This window comes from Oncorhynchus mykiss, chromosome 1, assembly GCF_057628025.1.
Source record: "Oncorhynchus mykiss isolate SJ-2025 chromosome 1, ASM5762802v1, whole genome shotgun sequence".
Classification (NCBI taxonomy): domain Eukaryota; kingdom Metazoa; phylum Chordata; class Actinopteri; order Salmoniformes; family Salmonidae; genus Oncorhynchus; species Oncorhynchus mykiss.
In genome coordinates this window covers 78608014-78622753 of record NC_143022.1, presented here as the reverse complement: position 1 = coordinate 78622753, position 14740 = coordinate 78608014, and positions in this window count along the sequence as shown.

Here is a 14740-nt window from a genome sequence, read left to right as displayed (position 1 = left end):
TCATTCTGTAAGCGTTGTGTAAGGCAGGGTTGGTTACATTTAACACTATACACAGTAGACTTTGTAACAAAGCAGGGTTACATTGAACACTATACACAGTAGACTCTAACAAAGCAGGGTTACATTTAACACTATACACAGTAGACTTTGTAACAAAGCAGGGTTACATTTAACACTATACACAGTAGACTCTAACAAAGCAGGGTTACATTTAACACTATACACAGTAGACTTTGTAACAAAGCAGGGTTACATTTAATACTATACACAGTAGACTTTGTAACAAAGCAGGGTTACATTTAATACTATACACAGTAGACTTTGTAACAAAGCAGGGTTACATTTAACACTATACACAGTAGACTAACAAAGCAGGGTTACCTTTAATACTATACACAGTAGACTGTAACAAAGCAGGGTTACATGTAACACTATACACAGTAGACTGTAACAAAGCAGGGTTACATTTAACACTATACACAGTAGACTCTAACAAAGCAGGGTTACATTTAACACTATACACAGTAGACTTTGTAACAAAGCAGGGTTACATTTAACACTATACACAGTAGACTCTAACAAAGCAGGGTTACATTTAACACTATACACAGTAGACTCTAACAAAGCAGGGTTACATTTAACACTATACACAGTAGACTTTGTAACAAAGCAGGGTTACATTTAATACTATACACAGTAGACTTTGTAACAAGGCAGGGTTACATTTAATACTATACACAGTAGACTGTAACAAAGCAGGGTTACATTTAATACTATACACAGTAGACTTTGTAACAAGGCAGGGTTACATTTAACACTATACACAGTAGACTCTAACAAAGCAGGGTTACATTTAACACTATACACAGTAGACTTTGTAACAAGGCAGGGTTACATTTAACACTATACACAGTAGACTGTAACAAAGCAGGGTTACATTTAACACTATACACAGTAGGCTCTAACAAAGCAGGGTTACATTTAACACTATACACAGTAGACTTTGTAACAAGGCAGGGTTACATTTAACACTATACACAGTAGACTTTGTAACAAAGCAGGGTTACATTTAACACTATGCACAGTATACGTTTTATGTGGAAGTCATGAAACCACTAATGTAGTTGTCCTGGTCTCCATCTGACCCATCAGAGGTTGGTTCCCTGGCGCTCACTGTAGGAACTGATTGCCTGTAAAATCCCCCTTTTCATGAATAATATTTTATTATGTCACTCATTCTATTGCACTCTATTCTAACCAAACCCGCATGACTATTTCTTATCAGTAGGTGTCACTATGCACTAGCTAGTAGAAAAAGACTGACGCCACGATGGCTGCCTGTCTCTGTGTATGTGAAAGTAATGGTAGTGCTAGAATCCACCAATTCTCTCTTTCTGCATTTGCCATCCATCTATAATGGTTGGACAAATATGTTCATATTGTCTGTGTAGACTGTTCTGTGGCAGATTTTTTTTTAATGTTTACTTTTAAGACAGTGACATTTTCACCACAAACGTGTGAATAATCACCAAATCAAAACGTATTGGTCACATAAACATATTTAGCAGATGTTATTGCCGGTTTAGCGAAATGCTTGTGTTCCTAGCTCCAACAGTGCAGTAGTGTCTAACAATTCACAACAATACTCACAAATTTAAAAGTAAAAGAATGGAATTAAGAAATATATAAATATTAGATCGAGCAATGTTGGAGTGGCATTGGCTAAAATACAGCAGAATAGAATACAGTATAACATATGAGATGAGTAAAGCAATATGTAAACATTATTAAAGTGACTAGTGTTCCATTATTAAAGTGGCCAGTGATTCCAAGTCTATGTATATAGGGCAGCAGCCTCTAAGGTGCAGGGTTGCATAATCAGTTGGACTCGGCTATTGATGGCTATTAAACAGTCTGACGGCCTTGAGATAGAAGCTGATTTTCAGTCTCTCGATTCCAGCTTTGATGCACCTGTACTGACCTCAACTTTTGGATGATAGTGGGGTGAACAGGCCGTGGCTCGGGTGGTTGATGTCCTTGATGATCTTTTTGGCCTTCCTGTGACATTGGCTGCTGTAGGTATCCTGTAGGGCAGGTAGTTGCGGCCGGTACAGTTGCCATACCAGGCAGTGATACAGCCCGACAGGATGCTCTCAATTGTCCATCTGTAAAAGTTTGTGAGGTTTTTAAGGGCCAAACCAAATTTATTCAGTCCTAAGATTGAAGAGGTGATGTTGTGCCTTCTTCACCTCGCTGTCTGTGTGGATGAACCATTTCAAATCATCTGTGATGTGTACGCCAAGGAACTTGAAGCTTTCTCCCTTCTCCACTGCTGTCCCGTCGAAGTGGATACGGGCGTGCTCCCTCTGCTGTTTCCTGAAGTCCATGATCAGCTCCTTTATTTTGTTGATGTTGAGTAAGAGGTTATTTTCCTGGCACAACTCTCCCAGGGCCCTCACCTCCTCCCTGTAGGATGTCTAGGCTGTCTCATCATTGTTGGTAATCAGGCCTACTACTGTTGCGTCATCTGCATGATTGAGTTGATGATTGAGTCGGAGGCGTGTGTGGCCACACAGTCATGGGTGAACAGGGAGAAAAGGAGGGGGCTGAGCACGCACCCTTGTGAGGCGTTGAGGATCAGTGAAGTGGAGGTGTTGTTTCCTACCTTCACCACCTGGGGGCGGCCCATCAGGATGTCCAGGACCCAGTTGCACAGGGCAGGGTTCAGACCCAGGGCCACAAGCTCAATGATGAGCTTGGAGGATACTATGGTGTTGAATGCTGAACTATAGTCAATGAACAGCATTTTTATATAGCTATTCCTCTTGTCCAGATGGAGTAGGTCAGTGTGCAGTGCGATGGCAATTGCACTGTCTGTGGATCAATTGGGGCGGTAAGCAAATTGAAATGGGTCTAGGGTGTCAGGTTTTCCAGTACGAGTACTACTGTCAATGTGTTGGTAGAACTTCGATAGCATTTTCCTCAAATTTGCTTTGTTAAAATCCCCAGCTACAATAAATACGGCCTCAGGATATGTGGTTTCCAGTTTGCATAAGGTCCAGTGTAATTCTTTGAGGGTCGTCGTGGTATCGGCTGGAGGGGGATATACACGGCTCTTCGGAGGTAATACGGTCGGCATTTGATTGTGAGGTATTCTAGGTCGGGTGAACAAAAGGTCTTGAGTTTCTGCATGTTATCACAATCACACCATGTGTAGTTAATCATGAAACCTACACCCCCGCCTTCCTTCTTCCCAGAGAGTACCTTATTCCTGTATGCACTGAGAACCCAGCTGGCTGTATGGACAAGGACAGTATATCCCGAGAAAGCCATGTTTCCTTGAAACAGAGTATTTTACCATCCCTGATGTCTCTTTGGAAGGAGATCCTCGCCCTGAGCTCATCTACTTTATTATCCAGAGACTGAACATTAGCGAGTAATATACTCGAAAGCGGTGGATGGTGTGCATGCCTCCTGAGTCGGACTAGAAGTCCACTCCGATTACCTCTTCTCTGCCAGCGGTGTTTTGGAGAAACCTCTGAAATAAGTTAAATAGCCCTGGGGGGTACGAACAAAGGATCCAATTCGGAAAAGTCGTATTCCTGGTCGTAATGCTGGTGAGTTACCGCCGCTCTGACATCCAAAAGTTATTTCCGGTAGTATGTTATAACACAAAAGAAATCTGGGCTAATAATGTAACCAGCAGTGGACATAAAATAATATGCCAACCAATATTACTGGACTAACAAACTGGCTGACTAACCTTTTCAGGATCTTCAGTATCTCTTGGCCTTGGGTAGCAGCAGCTGATCGTTTCACTCTCTTTATCCTGTGCCAAACACATTTATTCATGGGGTCTAACTTATTAACGTTAGCTGCTGGCTGCGTGATTGCATCAACCTTACTAGCTAATGTTAGCTAGGTAGCCATCTAGCTAGTCTACTTAACCTAACGTTAGGAGTTTTGTTTACTAGCTATAGATTGGATCATTCTATATAGTTTTAGAGGATGACTAAACTGCTTTTATTAACTGCTTTTATAAACACATACAGTATCTTATTGTCCTTTAAAATGTGTGTTGGCTCTCTCAGGCAACCAGGCATGCAGGAGAGGAGTGTGAGTGAAGAAAGAAAGAAGTAAGAAAGAAGAAAAGATTGTAGAGTCAAACAACAAGGTGCTGATGCAACCAAACATAGTTGTTGAGAGGCAAGGTTGATGAGTCTCTGTAGGCTGTAGCTAGGAGATGACTGTGACTGACAGGTGAATCCACCAATCACAGCGAGCGTGGTGGTTACCATGTGAAATCCCAGGGACAGGGATGAATTCACTAGACAAAACATAGGCAAACGGGCTGGAATTGTGGGTGGTACTATATCACCTTATCCAATAAGAAATGCCTGCTTTCTTTTCCATTGCACAATGTTTTTTTATGATGTGAACTAATGAATATGTCTGGTAAGCACGTTTGGTGCCGCTGCTTTGAAAGTGGTGTGGTGGCTCCACACCAGATTGAGAAGTACTGGGGCAAATGCTGTCTCGCGTTTTCTGGAGGCTCTGATAAGAATGTCTGCCTAAATGACAAAGTGTGAATAATGAATTCGGCCAGTCTGTCTGAGAGGATAGTTGGACGGATGAGCTTGTGCCTACGCCTCAGACAGGGTGGGCGTGATGAGGAGAGGTGACAACAGAGAGGTCTAATCAGGATGAGCAGGAAGACTCACAATGTGAACATTCTTCATTTCCACAGTCACTTTCTGTGTCGGCACAGAGCTTTTAAAAAGCTTCCACAAGGCCAACATGAGTCTGTGAAACAGCCATCCAATCAAACCTGGTTTCAAGTCAAGGCCCTTTCAAAATGGCAAATGGTTACAGTTGACAAAGAGTTCTGAGTCAGCCTCCATCATAATGATTACCTGGCTGTAAGAACAACTGAATGAAACCAACCTCTGTGACATACAGTGCCAATCCTTGAAGGGAATGCATTTGGCAAACAGCAAACAAGGACTGAAAATAAATTGAGCAACAATTCTGCAGGCCTTTTAAAGATGTTTTGTTGAAAAGCATGAAACAATACAAGTGGTTGAAGCGCTCTCAAAATAATTGGGAGATGGGGGACAGGAGGGACGGGAGAAAACACGATCTCTGTCACTCATAATCCAGTCGCATACACCCTCTGAATATTTGCAGTTGGGACCCAAATAATTTGTGACATGGCGGGAACATGAATACGTTAGTATGACATGGTCTCTAGCATCATATTCAAATGTGCATTGAAAAGTTTTGAAGTGTTGATGGAAAATATCTATTTTTGCTGTCTTTGTTGCTAGCTGACAATCAGAACTCCATCATGACCCACATACCGCAGGTATGCTCCGTTACAAAAAAAAACAACATGAACAAATCAAGTGAAAAATGTCATGTGTGAAGTCTCACATGATATTTCACATGACTCAGACATGTGATAGTGTAAGATTCACATGTGTGATTTTGTAACTGGCAGGATTAGAAATCAGGTCTCCCAATGTCTTGACCATTCGACCAAGAGGGCCAGCATTCATTTTCAAGTTGCAGGCCGGGCTACCTCATCACTTGACCATGAAAAACCATGACCGACTCATGTCCACTACACTTTCACATGTGCATTTTCACATTTTAATGTCAACAAGGGCTGTTAAATGACAACAAAAAAATGAGTTTATCACAGGGTTTTCTGTGATTAATCACGATTATCCGCAAATTCATGATTTCAGATAAATTGATAAACATTCTTTCTTAACCTCAAAGTCAACTTGTTTTGACATCACATCGTTGTTTTTAGCTCTATAGATGACATATTAGGGATGTTTTCATTGTAATTTGAATGTTTTTAGACAATAACCAGGTTTCCATCCAAAGTTTTTTATGCGAGTAAAGTACGTCGGATACAAAATGTCACGACAGGCCTGACGGAAACAGAACCTTTGTTGGTAAACTTTCCAAATTTCGACAAAACAAAATATGCTAGACAAGGTGGGATCTTTTTGTGTCTGTAAACCTAGTTTATGTGATAAAAAACACGTGATCTAAAGTCACAAAAATGTATCTTTAGTTACTTTATGAATTCTGACAGTGCTAATTTGAACATGTTAAACAGGATACATAAGGAGACACAGAGCGCTAGCTTCTCTGTTCTTTTCACTGGGCTTCTCCCAACGGTCACTGACAAACGTATGAAGAAGAGAGTTGCTTCTTAACACCTGCCCACATAACCCGGAAGCCAGCAACACCAATATGTTGGAGGAAACACTGTGATGACCAAGGTCTGCCTGCAGGTGCCTGGCCCACCACAAGGAGTCGCTAGAGCGTGATAAGCCAAGTAAAGCCCTCCCGGCCAAATCCTCCCCTAACCCAGACAGCGCTGGGCCAATTGTGAGCAGCGCTATGGGACTTCAGATCACGGCCGGTTGTGATACAACCCGGGATCGAACCCTGGTCTGTAGTGACACATCTAGCACTAAAATACAGTGCCTTAGGGCTCCTGAGTGGCACAGCGGTCTAAGGCACAGCATCTAAGTGCTAGAGGCGCCACTACAGACCCTTGTTCGGGTTCCAGGCTGTATCACAACCGGCCGTGATTGGGTGTCCCATAGTGCGGCGCACAATTGGCCCAGCATCATCCAGGTTAGGGTTTGGCCGGGGCAGGCAGTCATTGTAAATAAGACTTTGTTCTTAACTGACTTGCCTAGTTAAAAGTTAAGTAAATAAAAAATAAAAACAGAAATAACCGCTGCGCCACTCGGGAGGCCCAAAAATAATACTTTTTTACCCACTTGAATTATTACACTCAGGTAGACTAAGTTACCTTTTTACAGAATGGCATTACAGAATCTGCAATTCCATATGTGGAAACATTGCAACTGGGAGTTGTCTACACCACCTTTTCACGTGGTGGTGTAACGTGAGGAGACTAACACTATTTCACCACCAAATGCGAACTTGCAAAGGGGGATTTTCACATGTGAAACCGGACATATTGCATGTGCAACTGCAATTCACATGTTTTTTCTTCTCACATGTGAGAAGGTGGTGTTAGCATGTGAACTACATGTAAATCATGCGAAAATATGGTTGACATGTTAAATTTAAGCTCAACATGTGAAAACAGCGATTTTCCCTAATGTTGACATGTAAAACTGCAACAAAAAAATAATAATAAAAAAATAATAAAAAATAAAAAAGGGGAAGGGCTGTCACAGTCCAGGAGTTAGGTGGCTTTGTTTACAATGTGATTCAGAGGACTTACTCCAGCTGTGACTGTGAAGCTGTGGGGTAGCGTTTACATCATAGGTGTGATAGGTGCATCCTACGGACAAACTCCATGACAGCCAGGTATGATTGGAAAACACATATAGAGGAGTAGAAACACCAAGGGGAAACCAATCATATTGACACACAGTAACTACAAAAGGGTTCTCCGGTTGTCCACATAGGAGAACCCTTTGAAGAACACTTTTTGGTCCCAGGTAGAACCCTTTTGGATTCCATGTAGAACCCTTTCCACGGAGGGTTCTACATGGAACCCAAAAGGGTTCTATCTCAAATCAAAAAGTTTTTTTTTTACCTCTTTACCTTTTTTTACCAAAAAGGGTTCTTCAAAGGGTTCTCCTATGGGGACAGCCGAAGAACTCTTTTGGAACCCATTTTTCGAAGAGTGTATATACTGAGGAGTTTCAAGTCTGCACTATTCCCCTTTTATTTACTGAGATCTCTGAGAGATATGTGTTGTATCTCGGCTTTAATCCGACATTTTGATCTATTAGTTGACACACAGCAAGGGGGCGACTGACCAGATTCTAGACTGTCAAAACATATTTTGAAAGAGTCAGTTTCACTGATTTAAATAGTTCACCAGCCGTCTTCCAGAGGGCGAGAGGGAAGAGGGAGGGAGAGAGAAAGAGAGAGAGAGAGTGAGAGAGAGGGGGGGGGGTGCCTGGAGAAAGGAGAGGGCTGCCCAAGCACAAACAAACAAAGGCTAGTGTGAAAAGACAGCATCTGAAATTGTGCATAAGCCAGTAGGGGCTGCATAGCCTACGACATGAGTCACCCATCACCAACAACCATACACACACACAGAGAAGGAGAAAGAGAGAGAGAGAGAGAGCAAGAGAGAATAACATCCTTTCAAATGTATGAAGGTCGGATATAAACAATGTATTACTGATTACTGTCATATGAAACTATCAACTATCTTTTTTTTTATGAAAGAATATACCATGTACAGTTTAATCACCCCTCCATACCAATTTGCTGCATTGTCACCCATGATAATCTAATATGCCACTATTTAATAATGCTATCACACTGTAATTATCCCTGTAACATGCCAAAAATTATGACAGACTTGATGGCCCTAAACACCTACACCTTCACCCACACATATGCACATACACACACATACACACACACACACACACATGCACCGAAAGAGCACTGACATCCACCACCACACTCACTCATTAACACTTCCTCTCCTTCCATCTTCAGAAGCAGAGAGCTGCTGACTACCATGCCAATATATTGTATACTGTAACATCATGCTCATTACCAGGGACAACGCATCAAAGCAGATGGGAGAGCATGATTGGCTGGGCCCAGACTGGTGACGTGTTACAGCCAGCCGGCCACGCAGGCCAGCACAGAGCATCACAGCCGGCAATCAACAGGAGAAAGACCATGATGATGGGGTCTAATTAAAAGTATGATAGGATAGTGTGTAGATTATTTGCATGTGCTGCTATCTCTTGCCAAGCTTTCACAGCTAATGGATCATATAAACTGGGTGGTTTGAGTCCTGAATACTGATTGGCTGACAGCCGTGGTATATCAGACCGTATACCACGGGTATGACAAAACATGTATTTTTACTGCTATAATTACGTTGTCAACCAGTTTATAATAGCAATAAGGCACCTCGGCGGGTTGTGGTATATGGCAAATATACCACGGCTAAGGGCGTTGAGTCGTGCCTAAGAACAGCCCTTAGCCATGGAACAGCCCTTAGCCAGACGCCTTCGGGCCTTATTGCTTAAATAGAGCACCACAAAGCTCCTCCAACTACTGAATAGACATATCAGCAGAGGAGCTGTAGTGTCATATTTAGAATATGCAGTAGTACTGCAGTAGTACGCATCATATCAGCAAGCATGGACTTTTGTTTGTACTGTACCTGTCATATGTAAAGATGTTTAGATAGCTTTATGGTTCAGAAAGCTTCAAATAATAACAGCCAACAAACTTTCGCTAACCATCTAGTTGTATCTCACAATCTCTGTGTCATGTATTGTCATGTTGTGTCTTTCTGTCCTTTCCTTTCACCCTGTCTCCCTCTGCTGGTCGTACTAGGTTACCGTTTCTGTCCCTCTTTCCCCCAGCTGTTCCTTGTCTTCTCTGACTACCTCATTCACCCCTCTTCCCACCTGTTCCCTTTTTCCCTCTGATTAGGTCCCTATATCTCTCTCTGTTTCTGCTCCTGTCCTTGTCGGATTCTTGTTTGTTGTGTTTCATGCCTGAACCAGACTATCGTCATGTTTGCTGTAACCTGTCCTGTCGGAATCTGCCGGTCTATCTGAGCCTACCTATGTTTGGTTATTAAAGAAGCTCTGTTTAAGTTAATTCGCTTTTGGGTCCTCATTCACTCACCGTAACAGAAGAATCCGACCAAGAATGGACCCAGCGACTTCGGATCCTCTCCACTCAGCCGTCGGGATCCAGGGAGCGATGCTAGGCAGACACGAGCAGGAATTGTCTGCTGCTCGACGTGCCGTTGAGACCCTGGCCACCCAAGTCTCCAACCTCACAGAACAGGTTCACCATCTCCGCCTCGATCCACCGGCCACTTCCAGGGCTTTCGAATCTCCGGAGCCCAGAATCAATAACCCGCCGTGTTACTCTGGGGAGCCCACTGAATGCCGCTCGTTCCTCACCCAGTGTGATATTGTGTTTTCTCTCCAGCCCAACACTTACGCCAGGAGCACTGCTCGTGTCGCCTACGTCATATCTCTCCTTACTGGACGGGCTCGTGAGTGGGGCACGGCAATCTGGGAGGCAAGGGCTGAGTGTACTAACCAGTATCAGGACTTTAAGGAGGAGATGATACGGGTTTTTGATCGATCTGTTTTTGGGGAGGAGGCTTCCAGGGCCCTGTCTTCCCTATGTCAAGGCAATCGATCCATAACAGACTACTCTATTGAGTTTCGCACTCTTGCTGTCTCCAGTGGCTGGAACGAGCCGGCCTTGCTCGCTCGTCTTCTGGAGGGTCTCCGCGCAGAGGTAAAGGATGAGATTCTCTCCCGGGAGGTTCCTTCCAGCGTGGATTCCTTGATTGAACTCGCTATTCGCATTGAGCGACGGGTTGATCTTCGTCACCGAGCTCGTGGAAAGGAGCTCGCGCTCTCCGTCGCCCCCCTCTCCGCATCACTACCATCTTCCTCTGCCGGCTCGGGAGCTGAGCCTATGCAGCTGGGAGGTATCCGCATCTCGACTAAGGACAGGGAACGGAGAATCACCAACCGCCTCTGTCTCTATTGCAGTTCTGCTGGTCATTTTGTCACTTCATGTCCAGTAAAAGCCAGAGCTCATCAGTAAGCGGAGGGCTACTGGTGAGCGCTACTACTCCTGTCTCTCCTTCAAGATCCTGCACTACCTTGTCGGTCCATCTACGCTGGACCGGTTCGTCAGCTTCCTGCAGTGCCTTAATAGACTCTGGGGCGGAGGGCTGTTTTATGGACGAGACCTGGGCTCGGGAACATGACATTCCTCTCAGACAGTTAAGGGAGTCCACGGCCTTGTTCGCCCTGGATGGTAGTCCTCTCCCCAGGATTCAGCGTGAGACGCTACCTTTAACCCTCACTGTTTCTGGTAATCATAGCGAAACCATTTCTTTTTTAATTTTTCGTTCACCTTTTACACCTGTTGTTTTGGGCCATCCCTGGCTAGTTTGTCATAATCCTTCCATTAATTGGTCTAGTAATTCTATCCTCTCCTGGAACGTCTCTTGTCATGTGAAATGTTTAATGTCTGCTATCCCTCCTGTTTCCTCTGTCTCTTCTTCACAGGAGGAGCCTGGTGATTTGACAGGGGTGCCGGAGGAATATCACGATCTGCGCACGGTGTTCAGTCGGTCCAGGGCCACCTCTCTTCCTCCACACCGGTCGTATGATTGTAGTATTGATCTCCTTCCGGGAACCACTCCCCCCCGGGGTAGACTATACTCTCTGTCGGCTCCCGAACGTAAGGCTCTCGAGGATTATTTGTCTGTAGCTCTTGACGCCGGTACCATAGTCCCCTCCTCCTCTCCCGCCGGAGCGGGGGTTTTTTTTGTCAAGAAGAAGGACGGGTCTCTGCGCCCCTGCATAGATTATCGAGGGCTGAATGACATAACAGTGAAGAATCGTTATCCGCTTCCTCTTATGTCTTCAGCCTTCGAGATCCTGCAGGGAGCCAGGTTTTTCACTAAGTTGGACCTTCGTAACGCTTACCATCTCGTGCGCATCAGGGAGGGGGACGAGTGGAAGACGGCGTTTAACACTCCGTTAGGGCACTTTGAATACCGGGTTCTTCCTTTCGGCCTCGCTAACGCTCCAGCTGTCTTTCAGGCATTAGTCAATGATGTCCTGAGAGACATGCTGAACATCTTTGTTTTCGTTTACCTTGACGATATCCTGATTTTTTCACCGTCACTCCAGATTCATGTTCAGCACGTTCGACGTGTCCTCCAGCGCCTTTTAGAGAATTGTCTTTTTGTGAAGGCTGAGAAGTGCACTTTTCATGCCTCCTCCGTCACATTTCTCGGTTCTGTTATTTCCGCTGAAGGCATTAAGATGGATCCCGCTAAGGTCCAAGCTGTCATTGATTGGCCCGCCCCTAAGTCACGCATCGAGCTGCAGCGCTTTCTCGGCTTCGCGAACTTCTATCGTCGTTTCATCCGTAATTTCGGTCAGGTGGCAGCTCCTCTCACAGCCCTTACTTCTGTCAAGACGTGCTTTAAGTGGTCCGTTTCCGCCCAGGGAGCTTTTGATCTCCTCAAGAATCGTTTTACATCCGCTCCTATCCTTGTTACACCTGACGTCTCTAGACAGTTCGTTGTCGAGGTTGACGCGTCAGAGGTGGGCGTGGGAGCCATTCTTTCTCAGCGCTCCCTCTCTGACGACAAGGTCCACCCATGCGCGTATTTTTCTCATCGCCTGTCGCCGTCGGAACGTAACTATGATGTGGGAAACCGCGAACTGCTCGCCATCCGGTTAGCCCTAGGCGAATGGCGACAGTGGTTGGAGGGGGCGACCGTTCCTTTTGTCGTTTGGACTGACCATAGGAACCTTGAGTACATCCGTTCTGCCAAACGACTTAATGCGCGTCAGGCGCGTTGGGCGCTGTTTTTCGCTCGTTTCGAGTTCGTGATTTCTTATCGTCCGGGCTCTAAGAACACCAAGCCTGATGCTTTATCTCGTCTCTTCAGTTCTTCAGTAGCCTCCACTGACCCCGAGGGGATTCTCCCTGAGGGGCGTGTTGTCGGGTTGACTGTCTGGGGAATTGAGAGGCAGGTAAAGCAAGCGCTCACTCACACTCCGTCGCCGCGCGCTTGTCCTAGGAACCTTCTTTTCGTTCCCGTTCCTACTCGTCTGGCCGTTCTTCAGTGGGCTCACTCTGCCAAGTTAGCCGGCCACCCTGGCGTTCGGGGTACGCTTGCTTCCATTCGCCAGCGTTTTTGGTGGCCCACCCGGGAGCATGACACGCGTCGTTTCGTGGCTGCTTGTTCGGTCTGCGCGCAGACTAAGTCCGGTAACTCTCCTCCTGCCGGCCGTCTCAGGCCGCTTCCCATTCCCTCTCGACCGTGGTCTCACATCGCCTTAGATTTTGTCACCGGACTGCCTTCGTCAGCGGGGAAGACTGTTATTCTTACGGTTGTCGATAGGTTCTCTAAGGCGGCTCATTTCATTCCCCTTGCTAAGCTTCCTTCTGCTAAAGAGACGGCACAAATCATCATCGAGAATGTTTTCAGAATTCATGGCCTTCCGTCAGACGTCGTTTCGGACAGAGGTCCGCAATTCACGTCTCAATTTTGGAGGGAGTTTTGCCGTTTGATTGGGGCTTCCGTCAGTCTCTCTTCCGGCTTTCACCCCCAGTCTAACGGTCAAGCAGAACGGGCCAATCAGACTATTGGTCGCATCTTACGCAGTCTTTCTTTTCGCAACCCTGCGTCTTGGTCAGAACAGCTCCCCTGGGCAGAATACGCCCACAACTCGCTTCCTTCGTCTGCGACCGGGCTATCTCCTTTTCAGAGTAGCCTCGGGTACCAGCCTCCGCTGTTCTCATCTCAGTTCGCCGAGTCCAGCGTCCCCTCCGCTCAGGCTTTTGTCCAACGTTGCGAGCGCACCTGGAAGAGGGTCAGGTCTGCACTTTGCCGTTATAGGACGCAGACTGTGAGGGCTGCTAATAAGCGTAGAACTAAGAGTCCTAGATATTGTCGCGGTCAGAGAGTTTGGCTCTCCACTCAGAACCTTCCCCTTAAGACGGCTTCTCGCAAGTTGACCCCGCGGTTCATTGGTCCGTTCCGTATTTCTTGGGTCATTAATCCTGTCGCAGTTCGACTTCTTCTTCCGCGATACCTTCGTCGCGTCCACCCGGTCTTCCATGTCTCCTGTATCAAGCCCGTTCTTCGCGCCCCCGCTCGTCTTCCCCCCCCCCCCCCCCATCCTTGTCGAGGGCGCACCCATCTACAGGGTCCGCAGGATTTTGGACATGCGTCCTCGGGGCCGTGGTCACCAGTACCTCGTAGATTGGGAGGGGTACGGTCCTGAGGAGAGGAGTTGGGTTCCCTCTCGGGACGTGCTGGACCGTGCGCTGATCGAGGATTTCCTCCGTTGCCGCCAGGTTTCCTCCTCGAGTGCGCCAGGAGGCGCTCGGTGAGTGGGGGGGTACTGTCATGTATTGTCATGTTGTGTCTTTCTGTCCTTTCCTTTCACCCTGTCTCCCTCTGCTGGTCGTACTAGGTTACCGTTTCTGTCCCTCTTTCCCCCAGCTGTTCCTTGTCTTCTCTGACTACCTCATTCACCCCTCTTCCCACCTGTTCCCTTTTTCCCTCTGATTAGGTCCCTATATCTCTCTCTGTTTCTGCTCCTGTCCTTGTCGGATTCTTGTTTGTTGTGTTTCATGCCTGAACCAGACTATCGTCATGTTTGCTGTAACCTTGTCCTGTCCTGTCGGAATCTGCCGGTCTATCTGAGCCTACCTATGTTTGGTTATTAAAGAAGCTCTGTTTAAGTTAATTCGCTTTTGGGTCCTCATTCACTCACCGTAACACTCTGTCTTGTCAAAAGTGTACCATTAAAAATGATTTTCTTGGTTAAACTGATTAGAAAACTGTATATCAATATCAATGCCTTGCGACTACCCATAATTCCTGGATCACTGTCTTGACCACTTTCTATTCTAAGACTGATTGTGGTCCTCTCTGGTGGTGGAGAAATCTCTTTCAATCTAATTACATCATATCAATGCTTTTAATTCAGCCCAGAAACGAATCTAATATATAAATGATTTTGTGCAAATTAGTCATTTCAACTCTCCTCTTTACTCTGGCCATTCTCATTGAGCATGTTAATTGAACTTTCCAATATAGAACAAGATGGGAGGGAGGTGTCTGACAGTGTTAAATGAGGGCCATTTGATCACGTGTGATGATTGTGTGAACAGTCTGGGGCAA